Source organism: Nomascus leucogenys, chromosome 12 (genome assembly GCF_006542625.1).
Source record: "Nomascus leucogenys isolate Asia chromosome 12, Asia_NLE_v1, whole genome shotgun sequence".
NCBI lineage: Eukaryota > Metazoa > Chordata > Mammalia > Primates > Hylobatidae > Nomascus > Nomascus leucogenys.
This window is the reverse complement of record NC_044392.1, coordinates 85,076,862-85,104,181: the sequence shown is the minus strand read 5'-3', so window position 1 is coordinate 85,104,181 and position 27,320 is coordinate 85,076,862. Positions and strand designations below refer to the sequence as shown.

Genomic DNA, 27,320 nt, shown 5'->3' with positions numbered 1-27,320 from the left:
TGAATTCACTGGGCACTAATCAAAGCCTCACAAGAATGTAACTTCTTCCCTCATTGCCTACCTTCCCATTTCCCTTTCTTTCTTTTCTCCTGCCCCTCCTGCTGGCTCTTTCCCCTTTAAATATTGAAGTCCTCAAAAACTCTCTTTGCAAAAGGCACAGATCACAGATGTTCCTGTATTTGTGCTTTCTCCTGGGGAATGTCCTTAACCTTAGCAAAATAAACCTCTAAAACGATTGAGACCTGCCTGTCATTTTTTTGGTGCTTAAAATCCATGACGGAATTTTTAATCACTATTTTAGACTTGGGTAAATCTGGCTGTGAAAGTAGTGACAGAGTCTTTTAAAATTTTCTTCTACCAAAAATAATTAATCAGAAAATCCCTGAGAGAATTTCAGATACTCCTGTAAGGATCAAACCTAAATTTAAATTAGACTTGTAGATCTGTGCATACCCAGTGTCTCACACATATAAACTCAATAAAAATTTATTGAATGACCAAGTGAAGAAATGTTCTTTCAGCTTTTCCTTCGAGACTAAGAAAAACGATATCTGCAATTCCAGAATGGACTGAGTGAACAAGAAAAGATCAGTGACACAAAGACAGCCTTCTTTTTCCCTTTCAGGGTGACTCAAATTGTAGTCCTCATCTGAACAGTCTGAGACACAACTCATGTCTCATATAACTCGATAGTGCATTTGCAATACTCCCATTTACACAAACTGCTCAGATGCCCCAAATGCTGAGTCTGTTCGTCTTCATTCTATTCCTTTGGGAGATGCCGGTACAAACTTGTTTTTTCTTTCTTTTCTAAATGGAGATGTGATCACCATAGCAACTAAAAGATATAAATCTTGCCTAATTGAATCAGTGTGCTCAAGATAATGGCCAGGGCAGAGACTGAGTTAAAACTGGGGAGAGGGTGAGAGTGGGGAAATGGATGAGGCTGATAAAAATATTTATGTCCCTAGAATTTCTGGGTTTGGATTCTGTTTCGTAAGGAATATTGTTGGCCTTCAAATGCAGTGCCACTTGGGAGAGAAGCAAGTGGGCAGTAGTTGAGGTGTCTCTGCAGTTGATTCGCAGTGAAAGGCAGGTTATGAGTATAGGGACAGCCCCTCGGCCATGTGGTCCCCTCCCTATCCTGAGGATAAGGACATTTGAGAGAAGCCAATGGTATTGGAGGGCTAGAATCGAACTTAAGCCGCTTAGTTGGTACAACTGTAAACCCTCCCTCACAGGGGCTGGGCCCTACAACCTTTCTAAGCAGGGTAAAGAAAGGTAAAGGGACTTCCTTTTCGAAGAGGAGGTTCCCGCGTGCTGCACCCCACCTTTCCCTCAGGGCCCAACACGCGTTATATAAATGCCAAGTTACTCAGGGGCGCACACGTGAGAAGCCTGGGGCCCAACACACGCTGTGTACTGCCGAAGACGGCGGTGTGGCGCGCCTGGGGGACACACCGAAGCCCCTTTCCCTCCCGCCTCTGGAAAGCAGTCCCCGCTCTTTCCAGCTGCTCCGCGGGGCGTGTGACTGTGCGCTGCCTCCTGCGGACCCGAGGCTGGGCGAGGGGGCAGCGATGGCCACATGGGGCGCTCGGGGAGATGGCAGCTGCGCTTTGTTTCCAGCAGCGAGAGGTGAGTCACCGGCTCCCGCAGCCCCAGAGCTGGGCAAACACTCAGGCCCAGGCAGCTGAAAAATTCACAGCAGGAGCAGCTACCGAAGCGGCTGCAGCCTCTTCCTCCTCTTCCTCCTCCTCCTCCGCCACTGCTACCGCCACCACCGTGGTAGCCGCCTCCGCGTCCTGCCTCCGCCCCGTCCCCTCCTCCTCCACCCGCGAACTTAGTCAGCGGTTCGCGCCGCCGCGCGCCCATTGGCCGGCGGAACGCGCCGCGTCACAATGGAGCCGGTCGGAGGCGGCGAGCCGGGCAGCGCCGGGGCTTCCCGCTGAGCCCGCAGTCTCCGGCAGCCGGGAAAGTGCGGGCGCGGGGCCGCAGCCTGCGCGCCCGGAGCGGCCCGGGAGCACGCCGCGGAAAGCGCGGGCGCCCGGGGCTGGAGTCTCGCAGGTAGGTCGGAGCGTGACACCCCGGTTCCAAGGAGCCGCGCCGACCGAGGTGGTGGAGGAGGAGGACCGGGTACGGGGACGCAGCAGGTGGGGCTGGCCGAGCAGGTGTGGTTACCTGTTCACGCCTCACCTGCGAGCCAGGCTGCGGGCCGGTAGCGCGGCTACAGAGACGAGTGGCCGCTTCGCTGTGCTCCCTGCCTTCGGGAGAGACGGAGTCCCACGCTGAGAGGACCTCTCCTGTGTGCTGGGGTCATTTGGGGCAAGATGAGTGGGCGGTCGCGCCGAGACGGTCACCTCTCTTCCCCAGGAGTCTCGGCGTTGCACCTGAGCGTGAGTCCTCGGGGCGGGGCGGGAAAGGGGTTCCGCTTTCCCAGGCTGGCGTCTCGCTCCAGATGAGCGCAACTCCCCTGAGGGTGCCCGCGTTTGGTCGGTCTGTTTTGCCCCCTGCACTGGCGCTGTTGGGAACTATTTTATGCTCTTGGGAACTATTTTATGCTCTTGTATGCGCGTTGTTTGCTATAATTTGGTGGTGGTGGTGTTGGGCGTTGATTTGTTTGAGAAAGAAGGGGCAGGCGTTACCAATTTAAAAAGAAGACTCGAGAGTTTCCCCTGAGTTTAGTTGAGCAGGTGCTGAGAGGTCAGAAGGGATGAGGCTCAGTATTGGCTCATTAATCTGTGTCCTCAACTGACTTCCTGAAGTCCATAGATTGCCTTTAGTTAGATGACATTTGTGGAAAACTTTTTTTTTTCTTTGTGGTCAAAAAGACACCCCTCTAAAAGAACAAAACCGACATGTGAACTTCCTTGAATAAATTCACTTCGCCTAAAGACTTAAACAAACAAACACTCCACTGGTAAAAGATAACAGTATGAACATTTTAAATTGTAAATATATAGCCAAATTAAAACAGGCAATTTGTTCAGCGTATATTAAGAAGACATTACATAGCATGATTTTTATTAAAAGACAACCTATTTGCAAATGATATAGTAGTCTTTGCAGGACACCCCAGAAATCTAAAAACAAATTTATCTTTATCAGATGGTTCTGTCCCCTAAACCTAGGTGTAGGAGTGAGGATGGAAAAGAAGTCAAACTGCAGTATAATTTTTTAAACAATTCCAGTACCCTCTATGTGTACAGGCTACACCTCCTGAGAACACCAAATGCTCTTTGTTTTGTTTCTTTGTTTGTTTTGTTTTGAGACAGAGTCTCACTCTGTCGCCCAGGCTGGAGTGCAGTAGTGCGATCTCGGCTCACTGCAACCTCCACCTCCTGGGTTCAAGTGATTCTCCTGCCTCAGCCTCCTGAGTAGCGGGGACTACAGGGGCCCGCCACCACGCCCGGCTAATTTTTATATTTTTAGTGGTGGGGAGGTTTCACCATGTTGGCCAGTCTGGTCTCAAACTCCTGACCTCAAATCATCCACCCACCTCGGCCTCCCAAAGTGCTGGGATTACAGTTGTGACCCCAAATGCTCTCTGAATTGTGGGTGCCGGGGTGATTTTCTTTTTCTCCTGGCTTTCCTTGTCAGCACCTCTACTCAGAGAATATAAAGTGACAGCCAACCCCCCAGGTAATTGGGCCTGTGTAATTTTAGAATATAAGCCTTAACATGTCTGATATTTCTGTAAGCTAAAAGGAGGTCTCTTGAATGGGGGTGATGTTGTCATTGAGTGCACCCTTGGGTCATGGCACTTTCCTTATACTTACTATCCCCAAAAACATTTTTAAATCTGCATGTCGGAATTAAGTTTACCATTCTTTGAAATGCGTTCTCTTTTTCCTCAATTGGTAAGGTGTTCCAACATGTTCAGCCTATTAGGAATCTTTTCAGATTTTGAATGACTTCCTTTGACTAGTTGAGATTTGCTTTTTTAAACCTCTTCTCTACCACTATCACCATTTCCCATTGCTATTTTAATTTTCAGAATCCTCAGAGTGAAAACACCAACAGTAATAAAATGAAAAGGGGCTTAATAAAACTTAAAGGATACTAAGCCCTCCAAGTTTTTTAGACTAATCTATGTATTTTCCTGCAGTGGCCTGAAATTTGTTATTTTTTGTTGTTTTCTGAAGTTTAAGGGGAAAAATATTTTACAATTTAGAACATCCTTGCTTTAGCCAATGTTTTCCTTATAAACAAGGGATTTTGTTTTTGTTTTTGTATTTTAGTTTTCAAATTCTTCTAATAGCACCTGAGTATTTTATGTTTTCCAGACTTTTTACTATTCATAGCCTGTTTAACCTGATCCCGGATTGTCATTTGGTGTCTCTAAAGTTGAATTCTCTAATTTTACTCTTATTTCTCCTTCCCAGCGTCCTCCTACCACACACTGATATTATTAGAAATGAATGCATTCTGATTCTGTCATGTTATTACACACTTGGTGGAATGATTTGCATTGCCTTGCATGGAGCAGGTTCCCCACTGCTATCCTGACTCCCAGAGCACTGGATGCATCAGCAAACAGTTCAGACCTGTGGCCATTCAAGAGGAATTTGGGAGACCCAGTTATAGTGCAGAATTTATTCAACCATTTGTAAAATACCTTCTAATTTGTGTCATATCTGTTTTCATATTGCTGCCTTTTATTGCTATTGCCTACTTTCATTTTATTCCCCATCTGTATTTCCTAAACTTCCTACATGCCTTTATTATGACTTAATTGCTCTGGTGTTTAAAATAATGCCTTTGGCAGACATAATAACCTGTTTCTCTTTTTCTGATCATTAAGATTGATCCTAAGTAAAATTAGGCCTAGCTCCAATCACTGATCTCTCTCCTAAGTTCTTATCACTTGGTTCATTTAGAAATTGAACAAAGGGTAACAATAAACTCCCTGTTCTATGACTGCCTTTCCTTTAGGATTCTACTCAATTGCAACACAATTTACATTTACTCCTTCAGTGCTGCTGTGAACCTGAGTAAAGGAAATGAATAAAAATGAGTTGTCAGGGCTTCAACCTTGACCTTTCCTTTTTGCCTTTTTGACCTTTTTGCTGTTTTTGATATGGGTCATGTGATTCTGCTTGTTTCTTTCTAGACTGTATATATTTAAATTTCATCTCTTGCTTTTTTTAAATTTCAGAATCCCTTTAAATTCTTTCTTCTCATCTGTCATCCTGTGACCATTTCCAGGGCTCCGTTCTGCAATGCCTATTCTTCAACTAACAAGCACAGCATATTTCACAGACGCTGCCAGCTGCACAGCTTCTATTTCTCTTCTGTATCCAGCTCCATGCAGGTGACTGAGATCTTCCTCTGCTCATCTCTCATGGAGACCACATTCTTTATTGTTGAGTAGCATACTCCTTTTGATTCCTTCTCAGGTAGCAGATTTAAGAGCATATTCGAACCTTCCTTATTTTCTTCTGTCAAATTCCTTTTCAGCATTTTGAAACTTTTCTTTTTTCAAAATCTCTTGCAAATTACAAGCAAGAGTTCTTCAAGGTTTTACCTAAGAGAACAAACTTCGCACACTGACAGGCCTGATTCTGAACTCTGTGCCATCACTTTGGATGAGTTGTGGATTAGTTAAAATTAGTTGCCAGCTACAGAGACTGCAAAGAACAATGGCTTAGTCTAAATGATGCTTGTTTCTCTTTCACATTAAACAAACTTGCAGAGAGGCAAGCTATGGCTGGTATGATGGTTCTACAGTCTTCTGAGAACTAGGCTGATTCTACCTTTTGGATTATCTACCATATATAAGATGAGGCCCTCAGCTTCATGATCCCAAGATGGAGCTTCAGCCATCACCCCCAAGTTCGAAGTAGCAGAAAGGAGGAAAGAAGGAAAAAAGGAGGAAAGAAGGAAAAAAAGGAAAAAAGAAGGAATGAGGGGAAAGGCAAGAGCCCATGGTCTCTGAAGGAAAATTCCCGGATGCTGTCGTATACTTCTTGTTATATGTCATTGCCTAGAACTTAGTAACATGACCTCAGGTAGCTGGAATAGAGACTGGGAAATACTATCCTTATTCCAGACAGTCTTATTCCTAGCTAAATAAAAAAAAAAGAGGGAGGCTCAAATCCTTAGAAAAAAGTGGGGAATTTTGGAGGTATCCAAACACCATAGCTATTCTAAATCTCTTTTTTCTTGACTAGTATTGTCTTTCTCACAGGAGTCTTAGGATTAAAATAAATGTTATACATTAACATATCTAATATAGTATCTGGCGTAAAACATGCTTTCAGTAAATGCTGTTTATATTCCTCCTTATTTCTTTTCCTTTAATTGTCTAGTTTCCCTGCTACAACACCACTGGCCCCCAAATCCTATTAATATTTTAAATACTTGGGCATTTACCCCACTTGGTGTTACCAGACTGCTGTGTTGTACCGTGTCATGGGAGGAGATGAGGTTTTTGAGTGTCAGGGAGCAAGACATTATTACTCAACATCAGCATTTATTCTTAGCCTAAAAACATGGCCTTTGAAATGAGATAGATCTGGACACAAATCCTCCCTCAGTATGCCACCATAGTCTCTCTCTCTCTCTCTGTTTTTTTACCTGTAAACTGGATAATAACTGACCATTAGGATTGAAAGAAAAAAAGTGTATAAAGTGCTTAACACTGTCCTCAGTAAAGTGGTAGCTTTTCTTTTTTAATTTGGCCTAACTTGTGTGAGCCTTTTCAAAAGTCAGTACTTACTATATTTTTTAGAAAGTTAGAAAATTATCTCTAAAATCAGTTTATCACCCAAGTGACAGCAAAATTTTTTCTATATATTTTGATATAAAATAACAAAATACGGAATGGTTAATGATACAGAATGGTTAAGCCTTAACCTTCCTCAGCCTTGAATTATTTTTGGCTGATCCACTCTCAGAAGCTAAACATTACCACCATTTAATATATTTCACAGTATTTTTTTTCAGTAGCTATTAAGCATCTAGTTTGTGCCAGGCACTGTACTATGTTCTGGGGATGCAACGATGATGAGCAAAAATGCACATGGTCCCCACCCTCGTGGAGATCTGGGACCATACTGGGGAGGAGAGGTGAATCAATCACTCACTGCAAACAGATGAGAAGTTGTCACTGTGAGGTTGTTATAAAGGAGACATGGGTCGGGCATGGTGGCTCACGCCTGTAATCCCAGCACTTTGGGAGGCTGAGGTGGGCGAATCACCTGAGGTCAGGAGTTCGAGACCATCCTGGCCAACATGGTGAAACCCCGTCTCTACAAAAAATACAAAAAAAAAATTAGCCAGGCATAGTGGCGGGCACCTGTAGTCCCAGCTGCTCGGGAGGCTGAGGCAGGAGAATGGCGTGAACCCAGGAGGCGGAGCTTGCAGTGAGCCAAGATTGTGCCACTGCACTCCAGCCTGGGTGACAGAGCAAGACTCCGTCTCCAAAAATAAGCAAATAAATAAATAAAATAAGAGTATATAATAATATAACTTCTCAATGTGACACTCAGGAGTAATCTAATTCTTTTACAGTTTATTTGGGCTCTATTAGCAAACTTTAAATACAGATGCTGTCTTGATACAAGCAGATGCATCTGAGACAGGGCACTGTAAAGTAGAATATTTTTATAGAGGTTCAGAGGGTTGATCTGCATCATCCTTAGCAAATGGAATTTGACACCATGCAGCTGAATGAAGAAAGACTGTTGGCAAAAAATCAGTAGCCCATAAAGCAGCAATGGAAAATGACCACAGGATGGGAAATATGAGCAGTGTGTTTCAGAGGGTTGGGTGACTGGACTATGCCTGGGATGGCCTTCTCAAAGACGGTGGACACCCCTAACGGCCAGTCCCTCCGTACCTTTCCATTTTGCACAGACAGGAACCAGCATGGCAGGGGGTGCTATTGGCAGGTGCATTAGGAGGTACTGTTTCTCCTTTCTGTGTCCTGCTGAGCTATTAGGGGAGTTTGTGGGGAAACGATGCCTCTAGATCTAATCCCTGTAACAGCCTTGGAGGATGGCAGGGAACACTCTACTCCCATGCATCTTCCACGTATTGTGGTATCTTCCATGTATTGTGGTATGGCGTGACTGAGCCTTGGGGGTTGAGCCATCAGCCATTGCACTGCAGAATGTTTCTTGCTCTGAGTGGACAAATTTAAGATAAATTCTGTTCATCTAAAGATTTTAAGTTCATTTCTTTTAACAAAACTGAGTTTATTCCTGGCCCTATTTCAATGCTAAAATAAGCAGTCCTAAACTAAGCAATGACTTGTCTTTCAGAAGCATTTGTGGATCATGTAGGGAAGTTTAAATTTTTCCCTGATGGTTTGATAATTTGAGTCTATGAAACAAAGTGATAATAGCTTCCCAGGAAAAAAAGGCTGATAAATTTTATTATGTGCACACGTATGCACAGGAGCCATATAAAATATCTTAAAAACTCAAAGAAATGGCCAGATGGTTAATGCTTATATACCATCTTGAGGTAACAGAAAGAACAGGAGCTGAGAGCATGGCCAAAAACAGGTAATGGTGGTAAATCAGGTTATGGTGGCAAGACAGGTTATGGGAAGGAGAGAAGAGGAGGCCTGGCTAGCAAAGGCGGTCTTGTTATCTAGATGATCCTCTCTGGTAGCAGCCCTCAGATAGAATAGATGGTAAATGTTTCTTTCAGACCTTTAAAGCTGTCAGACTCTCAGTTAATCTTTCCTAGATCCAGACAGACACAAGGTGGGGCCTCAGAGAAAGCCTGGCTGCATCAGTGCAGATACTCTACAGACACAAATCTCCCCAACAAATGACAGCTTTACAGGCCTACTTCTATTTTGCCCTCCGAAAAGCCATCTCAAAATATCTCAAAGTATATTTTGGGGTGCAATATTTTGGTTTCCTTCAATCATAATGCACTTTCTCAGAGGCCCAGTGTTGTGCTGCCCAGGTTCGCAGGCAATCACAAGAGAGTTTATGCTGGCCAGTGGTGCCCTAAGGTGCCAGAGTCTTTCACCCTCGCTCTTCCTGGAATGCCCTTGTAACTTGGACTTCCTGCTTCAGATTTGCCTGGGTATTTGCAATTCCTCCCTCGTGGCACACCAAGCTCCTTCCTACCTCAGGGGCTTGTCAGTTGCTGTTCTTTCTGCCCGGAATGCTCTTCCCTTATACATTTCCCTGACTACTTTCTGCTCAAGAGTCAGCTCAAATGTGACCTCAGAAATACATTCCCTGGCCACCTTAGGTAAAGTACCCATACCCCCACCCATGTTCCCGTCATAGTCTTTCAAACCTTGGTTTATTGTTTGCTTGCTTGTTTATGCTCTATTCCCCTCACCCCCACCAGAATATAAGTTCTATGAAAGCAAGAACTTTGTCTCCCTTGTTTAACTGCTCTTAAGCCTGGTGTGTAGTAAACGTGCCAAAACTGCTGCATGTGATAGTGGGTGAATAATATTACCTCACTGATATAGTTTGGCTGTGTCCCCACCCAAATCTCATCTTGAATTGTAGTTCACATAGTCCCCACGTGTCGTGGGAGGGACTCGGTGGAGATAATTGAATCATGGGGGCAGTTTCCCCCATCCTGTTCTTGTGATAGTGAGCTAGTTCTCACAAGATCTGATGGTTTTATAAGGGGCTTCCCCTTTCACTGGGCACTCATTCTGTCTCCTGGCACCCTGTGAAGAGATGCCTTCCATCATAATTGTAAGTTTCCTGAGGCCCACCCAAAGCCATGCAGAACTGTGAGTCATTTAAATCTCTTTCCTTTATAAATTACCCAGTCTTGAGTATGTCTTCGTTGGTGTGAGAATGGACTAATACACCAATTAGTCATAAAATGGGGATAATAATGTCCATGCCACCTACCTCACAGAACAAATGAGGGCCTGGAGTTAGTGGATTGAAGATACTTTCCTCAGAATTTGCTGTTCACCGTTAGATTCTGTATTTTTGCCAACAGCAATACTATTTACCCAGTTATGTACCCCAAGTTTCTTGGAACTCACTCTGGGCTTCTCCTTGCTTTATTCTCCCTACAGTCCTCTTAAAGGATTGGTAACCAATTTGTCTAGAGTCTATAGCCTTCAGGTCCTTCTATCACTGCCCTTCCTCTACAGCCCCTTTCCTGCCATGAGTCTTCCAGGAACACTGCCAGTTATCTTCTAACTGATAATGATTTTGTAGTCTGGAGCATAGTCTATCTGCCAGCATCACCTACAAATTTATTGTCCACACTGCAGAAAGTAATCTTTCTAAAAGACAAATCTCATCCCATAATTGCCTGGTTTAATAACCCTTTAATGGCTCCCTATGCCCCAGGATTAGGTCCAAACACCATGGTGTGGCATGTGAGAAAGTATTCCTTTGTCTGGTTTCTGCAGCTCTTCAGCTTCATCTCTTGCCACTCTGTCATCTCTGTGTCCCCAGTGCATGTACCATGGAAACAGTGTGCAGTCACACCCCCATACACCAGCTGTCCTAAACTATTTGCAAGACGGGAAGGAAGGTTCTAGATAGCCAGATGGCTTCATTCCATAGCTTTGTTCCTTCCCTTTATTTGGGATCCTCTTGACAAGCACACAACCACCTTTCAAGGCTCCATTAAAGCATACCTTTTCTGAAAGACCCTTCCTGACACCTTCTCTCTGCCTCTCACCCCCACAGCTCCTCATTCCCTCTTCTGTGCTGCTTCTAAGCTATACCTATCATAGTACCTAGGCTAGAGAACAGCGTGGCCTCCTCCTGGATGCTTCTTCATGAAAAACAATATATTTTGTTCATTTCCTGGGATTCCTGGGCCAGACTTAGTACATGGCATACCGTGGGCATGCAGTGGATATCCAGGAGAGAATTAGGGAATAAAATTAGCATAATTATTACCTGGTCTAGGGTTTCATTTCAATAACGTACTTTTGACTGGTATTTGCATAAAATTTTAAAGAGTATCTCCTCGAAGGTTAGAAGTAACAAGGTACATTATACATGCTGTTGATAGGTATCAGTTGAATAGCTAAAGTACTTTGTCTGTGAGCTAGTGTTTATTGAATATTTACTGTTTTCAGAGTTCCAGATTTAGCAACTTGTAGGGGATGCTTGAGATGGCTTTTGTACTTCAATGAAATAATCCTGACTTTGGCTTTCTATTAGAAGTCAAAATTTTAGGTGGTTAACACAGGCTCTTCTTGGCTTACAAGTAGTTTATAACAGTATCTCTGAATGTTTTTGAATATCCTCTAAAAGGATTTTGAAAAACGACTTGTTCTCATACATTTTTAAAGTTAATGTCTGAAATGTTTCATCATAATTTTGAATAGTTGCCGACGGTTACATTTCTAATATTATAACTATTGGGTTTTAAAAATCATTCTTTTAAATGTACCCAATGGAAGTTAAATTAAATACCAAAGTAATTTGATATCTCTCATCATCCATTTAAGAAACATATAAATAAGCTCTTTTAGAAAAGTCAGGAATTTTACGTAGATCTTTTTTCTCATGGAACTCATTTTATTCCTCTTCTGTAAAACTTAATCCCAATATAACACTGCTATGATTGAAAGTTTTTCATTGATTATCATGTCTTTTGTGACATACACACACACACACACACACACAAACACACATACTTAGTATACTTGTTTTTAAAAAAGTACCTGTGACAATAGGCTCTAAACGTTGAAAAACATTTCTTTTGAATTGTTGTTATGATTTTTCACTAGTACACAATTGACCAGAACAACACGTATAATCAAAGCAAGTGTTTCTTTTTAAATGGAAGTGCTTAAGAAATCTTTCCATATAAATATATGGGAATGAAGTCAGTATAATTCCATTCTATCTTCTAAACCCCTGAGTTATATCCCCAAAGATATCTAGTGATTTATAACAAAAACGATTTTTCAATGTTCTGTTGCTTGACGTTTGGTTAGGTCTTCCTCCAGTGTTGATCTAAGCAAAGAAATAGAAACTTTGAATCCGAAAAGGATTTTTCTCAGGCCTGAAAGTCTTTCACTTTGTCAGTATCTGTAATCCGGTGGGTATTTCACAATGGCCCTCTGCTTAGGGGCCTGGAGATTTTTACACCCCAAGGCAATGTACCATAAATGGACTTCTGAGAAATAAGATGTTTGCCTTTCTTTTTTGCTGCAGTAAAAGGGTGAATTTGAAAAGGGGAAAAAGAATATGGCTGGAAAGAGCCAGCAGAACAGTATGTATTTTGAAGGAGGTCCTCTTAGGCAGGGTTAATTGAGTTAGAAGTAGATTCCACCACATTGTCAATCACTCCCAATAAGACTCCCAAACCCCATACCCCAGCTTGAAGATCACTGGTTTGGATGCCAAAGAAAATTTTTCAGTCAAATTAGCTATCAACTGTTAGGTCCCTAATAGGCCAATTTAAAGATTCCCCCTTGGTGTACACAGGGATATCCGATAGGGAAAGAGCATGATTAGAACATATCACTCTTTTGGACCCAGGCATGGTGGCTGGAGCCTGTAATCCCAGCTACTCAGGAGACCGAGGTGGAAGGATGCAGTGAGTTACGATAGCATCACTGCACTCCAGCGAAGGTGACAGAGAAAGACCCTCTTTTATAAAAAACAACAATAACCAAAAAGAACATCACCTTTATAAATATACCTAGTAGAAACTAATTTGATACCAAATTGACTTAATTACCATCATCCATTTTAAGAATGTACAAATTCACCTAGAATAGTAAGAAATTGTACACAATTCTTTGATACCCATTATTAGACTAGATACAAAAAGAACATTAGTTAAAGATAACCAGACGCTTGACTGACAGTCCTCTGAGTGAGTGAGTGACTGGTTTCTAAGAACAAGTCTTAATCCCACTGGAAAAAAAAATGCTTAAGCATTTTATCAAGAAAGCTAATTTCTTGAAAGAATTTGTGAATTTCAGCATGCAAGAAGGTTTGGTCCTAGGCTAGATTTGGGATATTTTTTTTCTTTACAAATAAATGCAATCGAGAGGGAGAGGAGTGGACAACAGTTTGGAGTTGGGCCTGGCCATCACCTTATTGAGTTGGGAGCCTTTCCTGGGGCCCTCTGGGTTTCTGGACATTCTGTTCCTGTGTAAGAGGGTACTGGATAGCTGTCCTCTGCTCTCTTGCCTTCATATAGGAAAACAACTTGTAGCAAATCTCTGCAGAAACCCCCCCTCCCAACACATCACTTACTGTGATAGACATTTGCCCATCACTGCTAACATATTAAGTGTTTATATTCACATTTATTCTCCTGATGACCTGCAGTAGAGGGGACAAGCATTATCCCCATGATACAAACGTGGAAACTGAGTTCCTCCGGGGATATGTGGCTTATGTAAGTGAACCACACAGTTACCAGCAGATCTGGCACTCGAATCCTGATAAAGCAGCTTTTTCTATAATATATTGCCTGGCTCCTTTTCACAGGTGTATTATTTTAGAAAAATCTCTAAGGATTGGGAAACTTGCCTTAAAGTGATAGTATGAAGATTGAGATAGATTATTTCATAAGATACCTAGTAGAGTGCATGGCTCATAGCAGGCCCTAGAGTTTTCATTCGATAGATTTTTTTGAGCACTTAATATGTGCCAGGCACTGTTTACAGGCACAGGGAATAAATCCAACAGAGAAAACAGAAAAAAAAAAACCCTTTTGCATGAAGCATATATGCTAGAGGAGGGGAAATAAGCAAATGCAAGGTATAATGTCATGCAATAAAGTGCTATGAAGAACAGTAAAACAGAATGAAGGACTAGAGAATGGTTCTTGACGGGGATTAGATAGTATATAATCAGGGACAGCATTTCTGCGGTGGGCAGTTTTGATACCAAGTATGATGCTCACCTGAGTCTGAGTTCAAGCTTTGAGTTTATTTGGGTAAGTTGATTCGAGTCATGGTATTCCAAGTTGTGTGGAAGAAACCTCAGAGAGTACTTTTAATTTTTAACTTTTTTATATTATAGATATACTTGAAGGTCTTTCCCAGAATACACACATACTCATATGTGTACAATTTCAACATGCCTTGAAATCATCCTTAGAATCCTCAAGCTCATACCCCTGTTCTATTTCAGTCATTTCTTTTAACTGGTAAGATACTAAGATTGAGAAAGGCAAAGTAAAAATTTTCCACAGTGTCACAACTAATCAGTGACTGAATCAAGGACCTAAGATTCCCACAAAGTCATTTATTGCTTTTTCTATTGAAATGTGTAAGTAACACCAGGTCTGGTAGGGGAGGCTTGAGGCTTGAGTTCAAGGCTGTGGCACTACAATCATGCTATAAATAGCCACTGCATTTCAGCCTGGGCAACATAGCAAGACCCTGTCACTTAAAAACAAAATGTGCAAGTAGCTAGATGTTTTTCCTGATTATTTTGTGTATGCATTGCTATGGTCTGAGTGTTGGTGTTCCAGCAGAATTCAAGTGTTGAAACCTAATCCCAAGGTGACAGTGATGAGAGGTAGGACATTTGGAAGACGATTGGATTGCAAAAGCAAAGCCCTCATGAATGGGATTGGTGTTTTGTTTTTTGTTTTGTTTTGTTTCATTTTGTTTTTTAATTTTGAGACAGCGTTTTGCTCTGTTACCCATGCTGGAGTGCAGTGGCATGATCTCGGCTCACTGTAACCTCTACATCCTGGGTTCAAGCGATTCTCCTACCTTAGCCTTCCTAGTAGCTGGGATTATAGGCATACGCCACTACACCAGGCTAATTTTTGTATTTTTAGTAGAGAGAGGTTTCACCATGTTGGCCAGCCTGGTCTCGAACTCTTGACCTCAAGTGATCCACCCGCCTCGGCCTCCCAGAGTGCTGGGATTACAGGCATGAGCCACCACGCCTATCCAGGATTGGTGTTCTTATAAAGGAGGTTGGAGGGAGCTTGTTTGCCTCTCCCACCGTGTGAGAATACAGCAATAGGGCATCATCTATAAGGAACTGGCCCTCACTGGTCACCAAGTCTGCTGACATCTTGATCTCAGAATTCCTAACTTCTGGAACTGTGAGAAATAAATATTTGTTATTTATAAGCCACCCTAGTTCATGGTATTTTGTTATAGGAGCCTGAATGGATTAAGACATGCATCATTTTTATTTACACAGAGTAAAACCTCCCCAAGTATGTGGCTGGTAGGGCTCCTTGTCCTGTTTACTCTGAAAGAAACTTTACTCTGAAAGAGCATGGTTAGAACATGTCACTCTTTTGGACCCAGGCATGGTGGCTGGAGCCTGTAATCCCAGCTACTTAGGAGACCAGTATCACAAGATAAATAACGTTTCAAGTATTCCAAATGTCCTAGAAAATTATGAGCAAGGAGAACTCTGGCTGGTGGCAGGAGAGAAAAAAGCAAAATAAGAAACAGAGGTCTTGAAGTGGGAAGATTTCTCTTTTCTTACGGATGAAATTTTGGCATGGCAAAGAACAGTTAGGAACTGATAGTGCCTTTGAAGGTCTGAACCAGTAGACAGGAGAGAATGTTCCTCTTTCTTTCTTTTTTTTTTTTTTTTTTTTTTTTGAGACGGAGTCTCGCTCTGTCACCCAGGCTGGAGTGCAGTGGCGCAGTCTCGGCTCACTGCAAGCTCTGCCTCCCGGGTTCACGCCATTCTCCTGCCTCAGCCTCTCCGAGTAGCTGGGACTACAGGCGCCCGCCACCACGCCCGGCTAATTTTTTTTTTGTATTTTTAGTAGAGACGTGGTTTCACCATGGTCTCGATCTCCTGACATTGTGATCCGCCCGCCTCGACCTCCCAAAGTGCTGGGATTACAAGTGTGAGCCACCGCGCCCGGCCCTCTTTCTTTCATAGAAGCAGTGACTCACTTAGAGTGAAGCGACCGTCATCCCCCACCCCAACCCCAGTGATTTCCTTCGGGGACATTTTGTACAGAGACTTGGAAGATAAACTTGTCACTTTTAGGGAAATAACTCATTGTAGTTAAGTTATCTTCCCAACCACACTTCCTTAACAGATGTGTCAACTTTTAGTACTACAAAGTAACTAAACATTTTAAGTGGCAGTCATCTACACTGCAGCATGAGTATGTCATTTTCAAAACTAGATGCTGTTTAAAGGTTTCAATTAGCATCTTCGAGGTTTTCTTTTTTTTTTTAGACAGAACCTCACTTTGTTGCCCAAGCTGGAATGCAATGATGTGATCTCAGCTCAGTGCAACCTCCACCTACCGGGTTCAAGCGATTCTCCTACCTCAGCCTCCCAAGTAGCTGGGACTACAGGCATCCACCACCACGCCTGGCTAATTTATGTACTTTTTAATAGAGATGGAGTTTTGCCATGTTGGCGAGGCTGGTCTCAAACCCCTGACCTCAGGTGATCCACCCATCTTGGCCTCCCAAAGTGCTGGGATTACAGGTGTGAGCCACCACACCCAGCCCCTTCAAGGTTTTTAATACATCTGGCTTTAAAATCTCAGAAGCCTAGCAAGACCACCTCCTAGAAACATTGATATTTATTGAAATTTTAGGGTATTTTCTATTGTTGCTTTCTTAAAGGCAAAGAAAACCTATTTTTCTAGTTAGAATTACCCCTTAATGCATTGACAACTCTGAAAGAAGAAATTCTAGCCTTTTCTTTCCTAATCAGTGAAAGGCCCTTTCCCCCATATTGCCCTCTCCGCCCCCCATTTTTGGGTATTTCTAGCCTACTTTTTCATCTGTATGCCCTGTTACTATGGTGACAGGCACCATAGAAATAGAGAACAAAGCAGATGTAATAAGCATCTCCTACATGGTTTACAATGCTAAAAAGAGATCTAGGATTTTCAGGCATTGCCTTTTCTTCATTGATGATAGAACTGGACCAGCCCAACATTGTGGGGGTATAGGGACTGGCATTATGGGCTGATTTGGACCCTACAATTCCCATCGTCTTTTACTTTATCAGTCCTTATTCTACCCAGGAGTCATGAAGGTGAAGAAAGACTAACGGGAGTCTGCATGGAAAGTGTAATATAGAAATTAGGGCCACAGAAACAGCACATTGCAAAGAACAGATACTTCTGCTGAAGCATATTCCATTGGAGGGAATCGAGCCAGCTGTAATGTTCACCAGTCATTGATCCTTTTGCTTGATTTTGCATTGTTCAACTTAACCTTTCAATAGAAAGATTTATGAGCTAGGTTTCTCCCACTTCAGGTACTTAGCCTATGTTAGATTTTTTTTTAAATTAAATAAAAATAAATCTGGATTACTAATCACTTGCAATATTTGCTCCTGGCCATTGTGGCCATTGAATTTTTTAAAATAAGTAGTTAAACAGCTAATGCATGCTTATTTTGTGCTTGTTTTAGAATTATAATTAAATATTCAGCAGATATTGTGAAAGTTAGTTTTCCATAAGATCCAGGAGAAATTGTCCATAAATTGTTTTTAACCTTCTACATACATGTCTATTATTTTATTTATTACATCTTCATGTATCATTTCAGATATCTTTAATCAATTACCTAAGATTAAATAAAGTGTTCCAACTACTCAGTTACATCACCTGGACAATTATTTTTAAGTTTATTATTTTTTAAGTTTTATGTTGCTTATATTTTTATGTTTAGGGACCTGTATAATTTTAAAATAATACTATGTTTAAAATGTAAGTTGTGATACATGAATCAAATGTTTGGAGCTATAGAAGCTGAATGATCCATGTGCCCATTGCATTGTGGTATGAGGGCCTGAAACTCCTTCTACCTCTAAATTCTTGTTTCTTTGCCTATGTGGCTCTTTTCTTTATACGAGCAAAAGAAGTATACTTTGCCAATTTTGTTATCTGTTGTAATGGCCCTAACAGTGATGTGAAAATATGTCTGAATCAACCCCACACTTTGAGTTTTAAAAAACCCAGACAGTGTAACCTTCCCCAGTCACGTCAGCTTTTCCCTTTTGTGACATGAATGAAAGAACAAGAGCATTGGAGTGGGAGTTGGAACAGCCAGTGCTGACCGTGGCACAGCCTCTGCCAGGAGTGAGCTTGGAGATACATTTATATCTCTATACACAGCATATGGCTTCACCAGGAAGAGCCCAGGAGCCCCAAGGAAGGTTTTGAGAGATTATATCAGATTTGTTTTGGGAAGTAACACTGGCAACTGTATGGAGGGTGTGCTGAAGATGAGAGACATCATATTGTGAGACCACGTAGGGCAGTGGGATGAAGTAGAGGAGACTAGTAGAAAAGTTAGTTTAGAAAAAAGTCATAGGATTAAATATTCTATTTCCTTTTATCAGAAGATCCTATGGTAATTACTTAAGTCAAACTGTGATTACTGACATTTTACTAGTTTTCCTATAGCTTCTAACTTTTTCAGAGAAGGAGTGGATTAAGTTTTGAACCAAATGATTTGGGGTCAAATTGTCAAATTTCAGGTTACCAGTGAGTGTGCTTTATATTAGCACAACTTTTAAAATTGTAGCTTCTAAACATGGATGTCTTCTGACTGGAAATGGGAAAAGATTTGGGGGAAGTACTATTTGTTCTAGGAAGAATAATGACATTTTGCACAGGAGAGGTTTGCTGAAACGGTAATCCCTCCAGGCAGCGTAGCTCATTGTCTTCCAGAAAGCTAAAAAATTATGGGCTCATTGGGTAGGGTTTCTTGACCTAGAGAGAATAGAGGTTGTATTTGTGAGGAGCTTATTCTTTCATGGACTGCTGTTCTCTAAAACCTCCTGGGCGGAGAGAGTTCCCATCACTTTTGATGTTGTCATCACTGTGAACGTAGAAAGTAGACCATGTAGAATTATTTCTATTTTTATCAATTAAAAAGCTGGCTTTCTGAGAGACTGCATAACTTGGCTAAAGTTAAGGCAGATGGTAGGCAGGATAAGAACTCAGTCTCCTCCATCTTTTTGCTGACTTCCACTCTACCACGTGCCTGAAGTAGCCACCTTCACACATTCTTCGGAACAGAAAGCATTGACTATACCAAGAATCAAATTTTCCTGATAATTTTAACAACTGTTCTCTTGATATAATCTACAAATTATATTATTTAAATGACTAATTCACGGATTAAAATTTTTTAATGTAATATATGGCTTTTACCTTTAAAAGTTGTAAAATCCTGGGAGCATTTGAAACTTGAACACAAACCCAAGGCTACTCTCATGTACCAAAAATGTGGAACTAGACAGAGACCTCCTGGCCTTGAACGTGTCTTGCTTTCATGACATCCTGGTTATTATTTATTTCTTGAACCTGCACCTACCTTTAGCTAAGGGACTAGAAAAGAGTGTCATCTGCTAGGGCAAGCTTTTGAGCTCTCTGGCTCAGTTCTCACAGTGGCTCAGTCTCTTCTGAGTTTCAGAGTCTTCAAGGTGGTTCCTCTACCTGCCCCGCAGCATCTGAAGCACTTATTGTGATTATAATAAAATAACTGAGGATTTGTTTAATCTTTGTCTCTGTCACCAGACTATAAATTCCATGAGGTAGAGATAGCACCTGTTTGAGGACATCACGGGTTTTGTTTATTTTGTTGCTTCTCCAGGGCCATTTACCACGTAACAGCCACTAAATATTTACTGAATGAGTGAGTGAATGAATGAATGAATGAATCCATGTTTAGCCTGTTGTTCATTCCATGGAGCTAAGCTACTTTTTATTTTTCTCAGAGATCTCTTTGAAGAATATTCATATTGATGCTCGTTTTACTATTATGAATTTACTAGTTGTGCATGTTTAGATAAGTCACATAACTGTCTCAGTTGCCAATCTGTAGTGGAGAAAATCTCATGGGGTTGTTGAGAGTTTTAAATAATTTATATAAGCACTTATACAAATACTTAACATAAAGTTATCTCATCATGAGTATTGGCATCCATTATTGTTATAATATACAAGCATATTCAACTACTTCAACCTCACATCAGCTAGTTGTTAGGGCCTATGTGTCCTCACACTGGACTTGTTTTGTCTTATGTACTGGGAGGAACTATTAAGGCAAGCTCCACCTGATTTATCTTTTGTAAGTTTTCAGTTCAGTTAACTAGACTTAAATTTACTTTTTCCTGGTAATTTTTAAAGTAGAGTCAAATTACTTAATGCTGAAAAATTAGGCTTGCATAGTTGTTGATCTAATAAAAGCACTATTGAAAAAATAGAAAAAATTATAGCTGTCTCAGGACCAGATCACAAAAGCCTCTAAATTTTTGTTATAGCCTGAAACTTGTTCAATCTTCACATTTTCTGAAATTCAGCCTTATTCAGTAAATAGACAAGTAAAAGAAAAGTATGGTCCTTCACATTTTTAATGTATATTTTGAGACATGTAGACTATAACCTTGAAAAGTCTCTTACGCTAATTGGTCATCATGGGTAACAATACTCAAAGTATTCAAAGTAACATAAGTCTAAGGTATAAATTCATATTCTATTTGTTAGGAGTCTTAGAACTTCTTTGATTCTTTTTCTGTTGTGCATGAAGGTAACAAACACCAGCGAGTGGTAGTTTTCTTATTATAAAACAATCTGTACAAGAAAAAATTTATTCTAGTATTATCTAAGTTTTGAAAAACTGATTTTTTTTTTTTAAGATGGAGTCTTGCTCTGTTACCCGGGCTGGAGTACAGTGGCGCAATCTCAGCTCACTGCAACCTCTGCCTCCCAGGTTCGAGTGATTCTCCTGCCTCAGCCTCCCGAGTAGCTGGGACTGCAGGCGCATGCCAGCACGCCTGGCTAATTTTTTTTTTTTTTTTTTTTTTTTAGTAGAGATGAGATTTTGTCACATTGGCCAGGCTGGTCTCAAACTCCTGACCTCAGATGATCCACCCACCTTGGTCTACCAAAGTGCTGGGATTACAGACATGAGCCACCGTGCCTGGCCATTTTTTTTTTTTTTTTGAGATGTGGTCTTGCTCTGTTGCCCAGGCTGGAATGCAGTGGCACTGTCACGGCTCACTCCAGCCTCGATCTCCCACGCTCAGGCTATCCTCCTGCCTCAGCTTCCTGAGTAGCTGAGACTACAGTTGCATGCCACCAAGCCTGGCTAATTTTTATTATTATTAATTATTTGTAGAGATGAAGTCTTGCTATGTTGCCCAGGCTGGTTTTGAACGCTTGGACTCAAGTGATTCTCCCTCTTTGGCCTCCCAAAGTGCTGAGATTACAGTCATAAGCCACTGCGCCCAGATGATTTTTTAAATCTCTATAAATGTCTGTTTATGCAGAACAAGGTGTAAGAATACATAGTTATTTGGCGTGTGCAGTAAGGTTTCATGAGAAGGGAAGAGAAATGAAGGAAGCTATTGTTCAGTAGTTTACACTTTTGATTTTTATTGTTTTCCTCTCTAGTAACATCCCAGAGATTTTATGCATGGTAAAGTCGTAGTAACAAAATTATTTCTAAACAAAATGTTTCTTTCCCTAATGAGATTCTGATTTGAGTGCTTTATTGTCAGTGTGCTGGGAATTTTGGAATGTTCTCTGTGTATTTCTATGATTTTGACCTAATAATCTCATTTGGATTTACCAGGCTCAGCAGCTGTTGTTTTTGTCGACTATTGCTAAGTCGTGTTAATGTCCAAAGTTGAAAAATCCTTTTCCTATGTTGGCCTAGATTATTCAGAGCTTTATAAAATTTAAGCCTTTTCTCCAATGCCTGTGATTTTTATTTGCTTGCAAGAAACCTTATAATGATAATATCCCAGTGGGTACTTTAGATAGGCTAAGACTATTTGCACATCTCTCACGGGATGGTAGTGAAGTTTGCAGGATGGTTTGTAGAACAGTGCTTTCTTGATAAATCCATCTATCCTCTTTTCTACTGGAGGAAGAAAAAACCTCAATTCCATTGACTTTAAGTACTGTTTGGTGTAACATGATAGATCTTTGCAGTTTGATATTAATGATTTTCCTTTGGCAAAGCAGAATGCAAAATTGAGAAGTCAAAGACATTGAGAATGTCCTAGGAGAGCATAAACTCAAAATTATAACCATTTTATTGGATACAATTGGAAAGTTTTATTTGAAGAGGAAATCAGATGTTGAATTTTGCCTTTTAATTCAATTTTTAACGTAATAGGAAGTTTTCTTACATAGTTGAAAACATATAGTGCTTTCTTTGTAATTTCTAATTTGTTTATTTTAATTATAAGGCAGTGGTTTTTGAGGTCTAAAAAAGATACTAGGTATGCTGTTACATTCCTCCCAGGGTGAGTTTTCTTGATTCTTAATCCCATCTGATCTCTGCACTGTCACATTCCCTTTTTTCCTGTTGGGAGTTTAAATTTATTCTCCTTATACATTTAGGATTCAAACCAATAGCTTTTCTTGTTGTCTAGTGATACGGTCAATGATTTCTGCATTTACAGGTAAAGATGAGCATCAACAGTGTACTTTATCAATTATAAAATCATCTTTACATAGTAATCACATTTGATTCTGACAATTTAGAGAGGAAGAATTACTGCAATTAATTCCTATTCCTCAGAGAAGTCAGACAATATACCCAAAATAGAATGTAAACAGAAGGGCAGGACAAGAACCAGGCCTTTTAGCTCTGTGTCCAGTCTTCTTTCCACCCTGTCATACCGTGTCTGCATGCCCTGTCCAAGGCATTTACCAAGACATTTCCCACATACAGAATTTGGTTAATATGCTGAATAATATTATCGTGTCAAATTTTAATAAACTCTATAAAACCAAGTGGATATCCTTTGGTTCTTTCCCTGTTAAACGTGAATTCTTGCACTATATGTATGGTGAGAGAGGTTTCCTGCTTTCAAGGCCAATGACAGTGAGTGTCCAACTTAAGAGGTAAGAACAAGAGGACAACAATAAGACAGATGTCCCAAGAAGGCATATGACTCACAAGTTCAGTGGAAACATTGTAGGAGGTGAGGCTTGCAGGATGTGATAAGATTTGGAAAGATGAAGAAGGGGGTGGATGGGAAATGTTTGAGCAGAGGTGTATAGGAAAGAATGTATGGAGTACTGAAATCATTGTGGATGAAATGATACATTCAGGATTTGCTTCAAGACACCTGGCATGGGTGTAATATGAATTGATCATTGTTGGGGCTGGGTAAATGGTATATGGGGGACCCTTAAAATATTATTCATACTTCTATATACATTAGAAAATTTCCATAGTAAGAATTTTTTTAAATAAAAATGGTATATTATGTGTTTTTTGGACAATAGGTTAGGCTAGCCTATCAGAACAGAGAGCATGTTCAAAGACATCGTGGGAAAGGTTGGAAAAGCAGCCTGGCACCAAATTTGATGGTGGGAGAGGATTTGTGAATGTATGCTGTGGAGCCTTGGTGAGCGCTAGTAGGCACTGGTTCATTGGTTGGACTTGAGTTCTGCTTGACTGTGAGCCCAAAATGGAGTCGCAGTCCAGTGTTGGCATCTTATCAAGAAAGGCAGTAACTCCACTTTACCATCTGCTTCAGGACTATCACATCTAATGTGCCATATTCAGTTCTGGAAAGCACATTTAAAGAGGACTTTTTGCGAACCAAGTTTCAATGGTGGGATATATCAAGCACAGAAGAGTAACTCACATCTTCTTAGCAATCTTTCTGTCAGAACACTCCATCAGCTCATGGTTGTCTACCTGGAATAGACATATTTTCCCTTCTTCCAAGTCTCTCTACTACTCCCTTTCAAACTCTTTTTCTTTTGAGAGCCAAAGAATAGGTAATAAAAAGCAAATTAAACACATTACTATGATTCCTTTGTGATATGAAGGTACATAATTACAATGGCATCTGACTCAACCTCCTGGCAACAGACTAACAGCCGACTGAGCTATACCCAGAAAGGAGCCCTCAGTGTAGCTTTCTGAAGCAAAGTTCCTTCCTCCTTCTTGCTGAAGCTATTTCTCTATAGCTAAGTACAAAAGACAAGAGATGTATCAGAAATTTGGGCAATTGATAATATTAAGGAATTGTTAATTATTTGTATATGATTCAGTAATGATTCTAGAGCTGACACACGTAAGCTTGTGAAAACTGTTGTGTTATAGGAATTTTGCAAGCTAGTTAAACATAGTCATTAAAAACTAAATTATACAAACTTAAAGTATTAAACGTAAAATAAATACTCAAAACTCTCACTCCCTAATTATTTTGCTGTAATTTGTTGTTATCTATGCTCTTAAGGTTATTTATGTCTAAGGTATCTGCAGAGTAGAAGTACTGTATAATGACATGTGACACATCTCTTCTCAACTCCACATTCAGTGACATCGTGTTGGTACTTTGAAATTGGCCATGGTGGGAATCATGGAAAATGGCAAAGAACCAGGGTCCTTTTTTTTTTTTTTATCTCTCAGAAAACTGGTTGTTAAATATTTACCAGCATGCCAGTGGATGTTATTATGATATTGTGGTTATATCTTAAAGACTCTTTCTGTTTTAGAGATCCATACTGAAATAAGACAGAATATATCTAGAATCTGTTTCAAAATAATCCAGTGAGTGTGGGTATTGTGATGTTGAATCAGAGTGGTGGGCAGATGGGTTTCATTGCACCACTCTCTCAACTTTTGTGTATGTTTAAAATTTTCCATAATAAAATGTTAAAACAGCAATTATGGAATGTTACAATGAAAATAAATTGCCTCTACCTAGTAGATATAGATAGCAATCCAGTCTGGCACCTGTCTGTCCTTCAAACTTTGCTGCCAACATTCCTTTGATAAAATCATATTCTCAAATTTTGGAGCACTTATTTTGTAAATGGTTCACATAGGTCATTGATTTTAAAGATCTGTTTCTCATTAAATAAAATCAAGAAACCACTATGTGCAGTTTATCATGCCCATCAGGGCAATGGAATCCACTAGAGCCTTCCCAAGGACAGCAAAAAGCTCTCTTCATAGTGGGCGGGGAGGGGAGGGGGTGCGGAGCATTCATTTGTTGGATTGCAATCCTGTTTGCAAAACCAGTTGTATGAATAGGGAAAAATGAATCAAGTAATTGCTCAGAAGGCTACTTGCGGCTACATGACAGCTGTGTACCCTTTAGATTTATTTTCAGTCTAGCTGATTTGAGTCATTGCCCAAAAAAGGAGTGCTGTCAAGTGAATTGTCTTTTATGCAGATAATGACAGCCTTTCTAAATATTGCCTTGCTGATATAAGTGATTTGTTTGGAATTATTGCCCTATGAATTAAATTAGTCCTAATCCAAATGATTTAAAAAGTTCTCACTTAGGTTATATATTGATTACATTTCACAAAGAGCACAAAATAACTATATTTTTTTAGCATATATTTAGACATCAAATGGAAAAGCTATAGCATGAATTACTCAGAATACATCTTTTTTTTAAGTTTGAAGTTTCAATTTCATTCTTAATATCAATTTGGAGTATGGTAGTAGTTTCTCCTTGGATTTGATTATGCAATAATGCATAACTAAATCCAGTTGACATGGAAAAAAATTTATGTTGCATAATGAATGCAAGTGGTCACTCTGATTATCCCATCAAACAGAGTAGTGAGGAAATTATTAGGTTTTATAATAGGGACAGAGAAGGACAATCAGAACCTTGAGGGGGAAAGTAGTCTATTCTGTCTTGTGATATTAAGTTAATGTGAGTTTCTGGTCTGTGTAGAAATACAGGCTTATTCTCTTAAGGTAACGACAAAAAAATTAAAAGCCTCAAGCAATGAAAACAACAGATGCAAACTCAGGTTTGTTTTGACCCCTCAGTTTTGTTTCACCCTGGGCTGAAACAGATGCTGCAAATAGGAATCGAGATCAGGGAAGCCAGAAGTCAGAAGAGTGTGTGTAGGAGAAAAATCATTATAACTTCCCCTCATAAGACAGAGCTGGACAGAAAAATCACCTGGAGAAACTGGGAGCCTTTGTTGACACTTTGCTGCAGTTTTTCCCATGTTAATTCCTTTGTACCAATACCCTTCAGGGCTCTGCAGGGTCCCACCACAACATACATTCTGAGAATTTGTTTGAGGCATGTAAATATAATAGAAGTCATAGTTCGAAATTAAGTTGGAGCATGAAGATTGGGGTATGATTGCTAAGAAAAAAGCACATATTAAGTTCCTGAAGTGAGATAATCACAGGCTTGTGATTATTCACTGAAAAACTATTTACTGAGCCCCTACTATCTGGGCTAGGTGATGGGATACCACAGTGAGCCCTACAAATAGAAGCCCTGTGCTACCAGAGCTTACTGCTTACTGTGCAGAGAAAAGTGATAAACAACATAAGTATATAGTACATTAAACGGAGACAGATTCTGCAGGAAAAACAAAACCAGAGCAATTCTTCAAAATTAAATTCCCAAAGGATAACATTTTCCAACTCTATCAAAGCTAGCAAAGAGAGGAGATTGGTATTTATAAAAATATAACACATACCACATCAGAAATTCCTTCATGTTTCTATTAACCCTGTTGATATACTAAATATATTCACTATCTCTACAACCATTAGAGAAGAAAGTAAAGATGAAGTAGCTTGGGAAAGGGAGCAGTTCTTTAACCCTGAAGTGAAATGAAAAATATGCCCTTATGTTTTGTTAGTGAGTTGACAGTTCATGATCAGGAAGACAATGAGCACCTGCAATAGGGAGGCTGGAAGTTATTTTTAAAAAGAATGTCTTTGATTACTTCCAATTCTATTCATCTCCAGTTGGACAATCAAGTAGAAGTCATTTGAAGAGATGTTTTGTAGTTATGTGGATGTGGGTTTGCATATGTGGGTGTTTTCGAACATATAAACTTTATATTTTAATGAATTCAGTCATCTTCATAAAAAACTAAATTGTCCCAACTTTAAATGGAAATATTCTGGAAGGAAGGTATTAAATGAGTTCTTTTATATGGGAGATAGACTGAGGCTGCATTGAGTTATTTATTTTAAATAACTTTTAAAATTTTACCAAGTGCAGGTCTTTAAGTCCAACATTGGCCCGAGTCTTCAGCAAAAACAGCTTAACAAACTCATTTATATTTTTTCCTCTCCTAGGGCTCCAGTTTGTGTTTTCAGCTGCCTACTAGACCTCACTACCTGGATGGCCCACAGGTACTGCAAACTCAGTGTTTAAAATAACACACTCATTAGCCCCCTTCATCATTGACCCTGTGGCCAAAGCTAGGGTAAGTCACTTGTCCTTGAGTCTTGACTCTCCTTAACATCTAATCTGCTACCAAGTCTTTCTGATGGATACCTAAGGAGCCCTAGCGTCTATGCCCATAAGCTAGTTAGCAGAACACCTGCTTGAAAGCACTTAAAAGTAATAGTATCTTTGCTTCTATCCCCTCTTCACACTCAGTCACATCTTAGTTCAAGCCACCCTTCCTGTTTACCATCTGGACAATTGATCTATCCTGATCTCCTC

At 40.4% G+C, this 27,320-nt stretch overlaps 1 protein-coding gene across 9 annotated transcripts in view; it reads left to right on the top strand.

The window, feature by feature from the left end:
- The first annotated feature begins 1,616 nt into the window (after positions 1-1,616).
- Positions 1,617-27,320, top strand: part of LRRC8B (leucine rich repeat containing 8 VRAC subunit B) — a 76,749-nt gene continuing 51,045 nt past the window's right edge. For 4 of the 9 annotated variants that reach the window (XM_030825080.1, XM_030825071.1, XM_030825075.1 and 1 more), the window contains exon 1: positions 25,273-27,078. The gene's annotated coding sequence lies outside the window, so the exon portion shown is untranslated. Of the gene's footprint in view, positions 1,636-1,889; positions 2,065-25,271; positions 27,079-27,320 lie in introns of those variants that run through there. The other 5 variants (XM_030825072.1, XM_030825077.1, XM_030825076.1 and 2 more) reach the window with 4 other exon arrangements.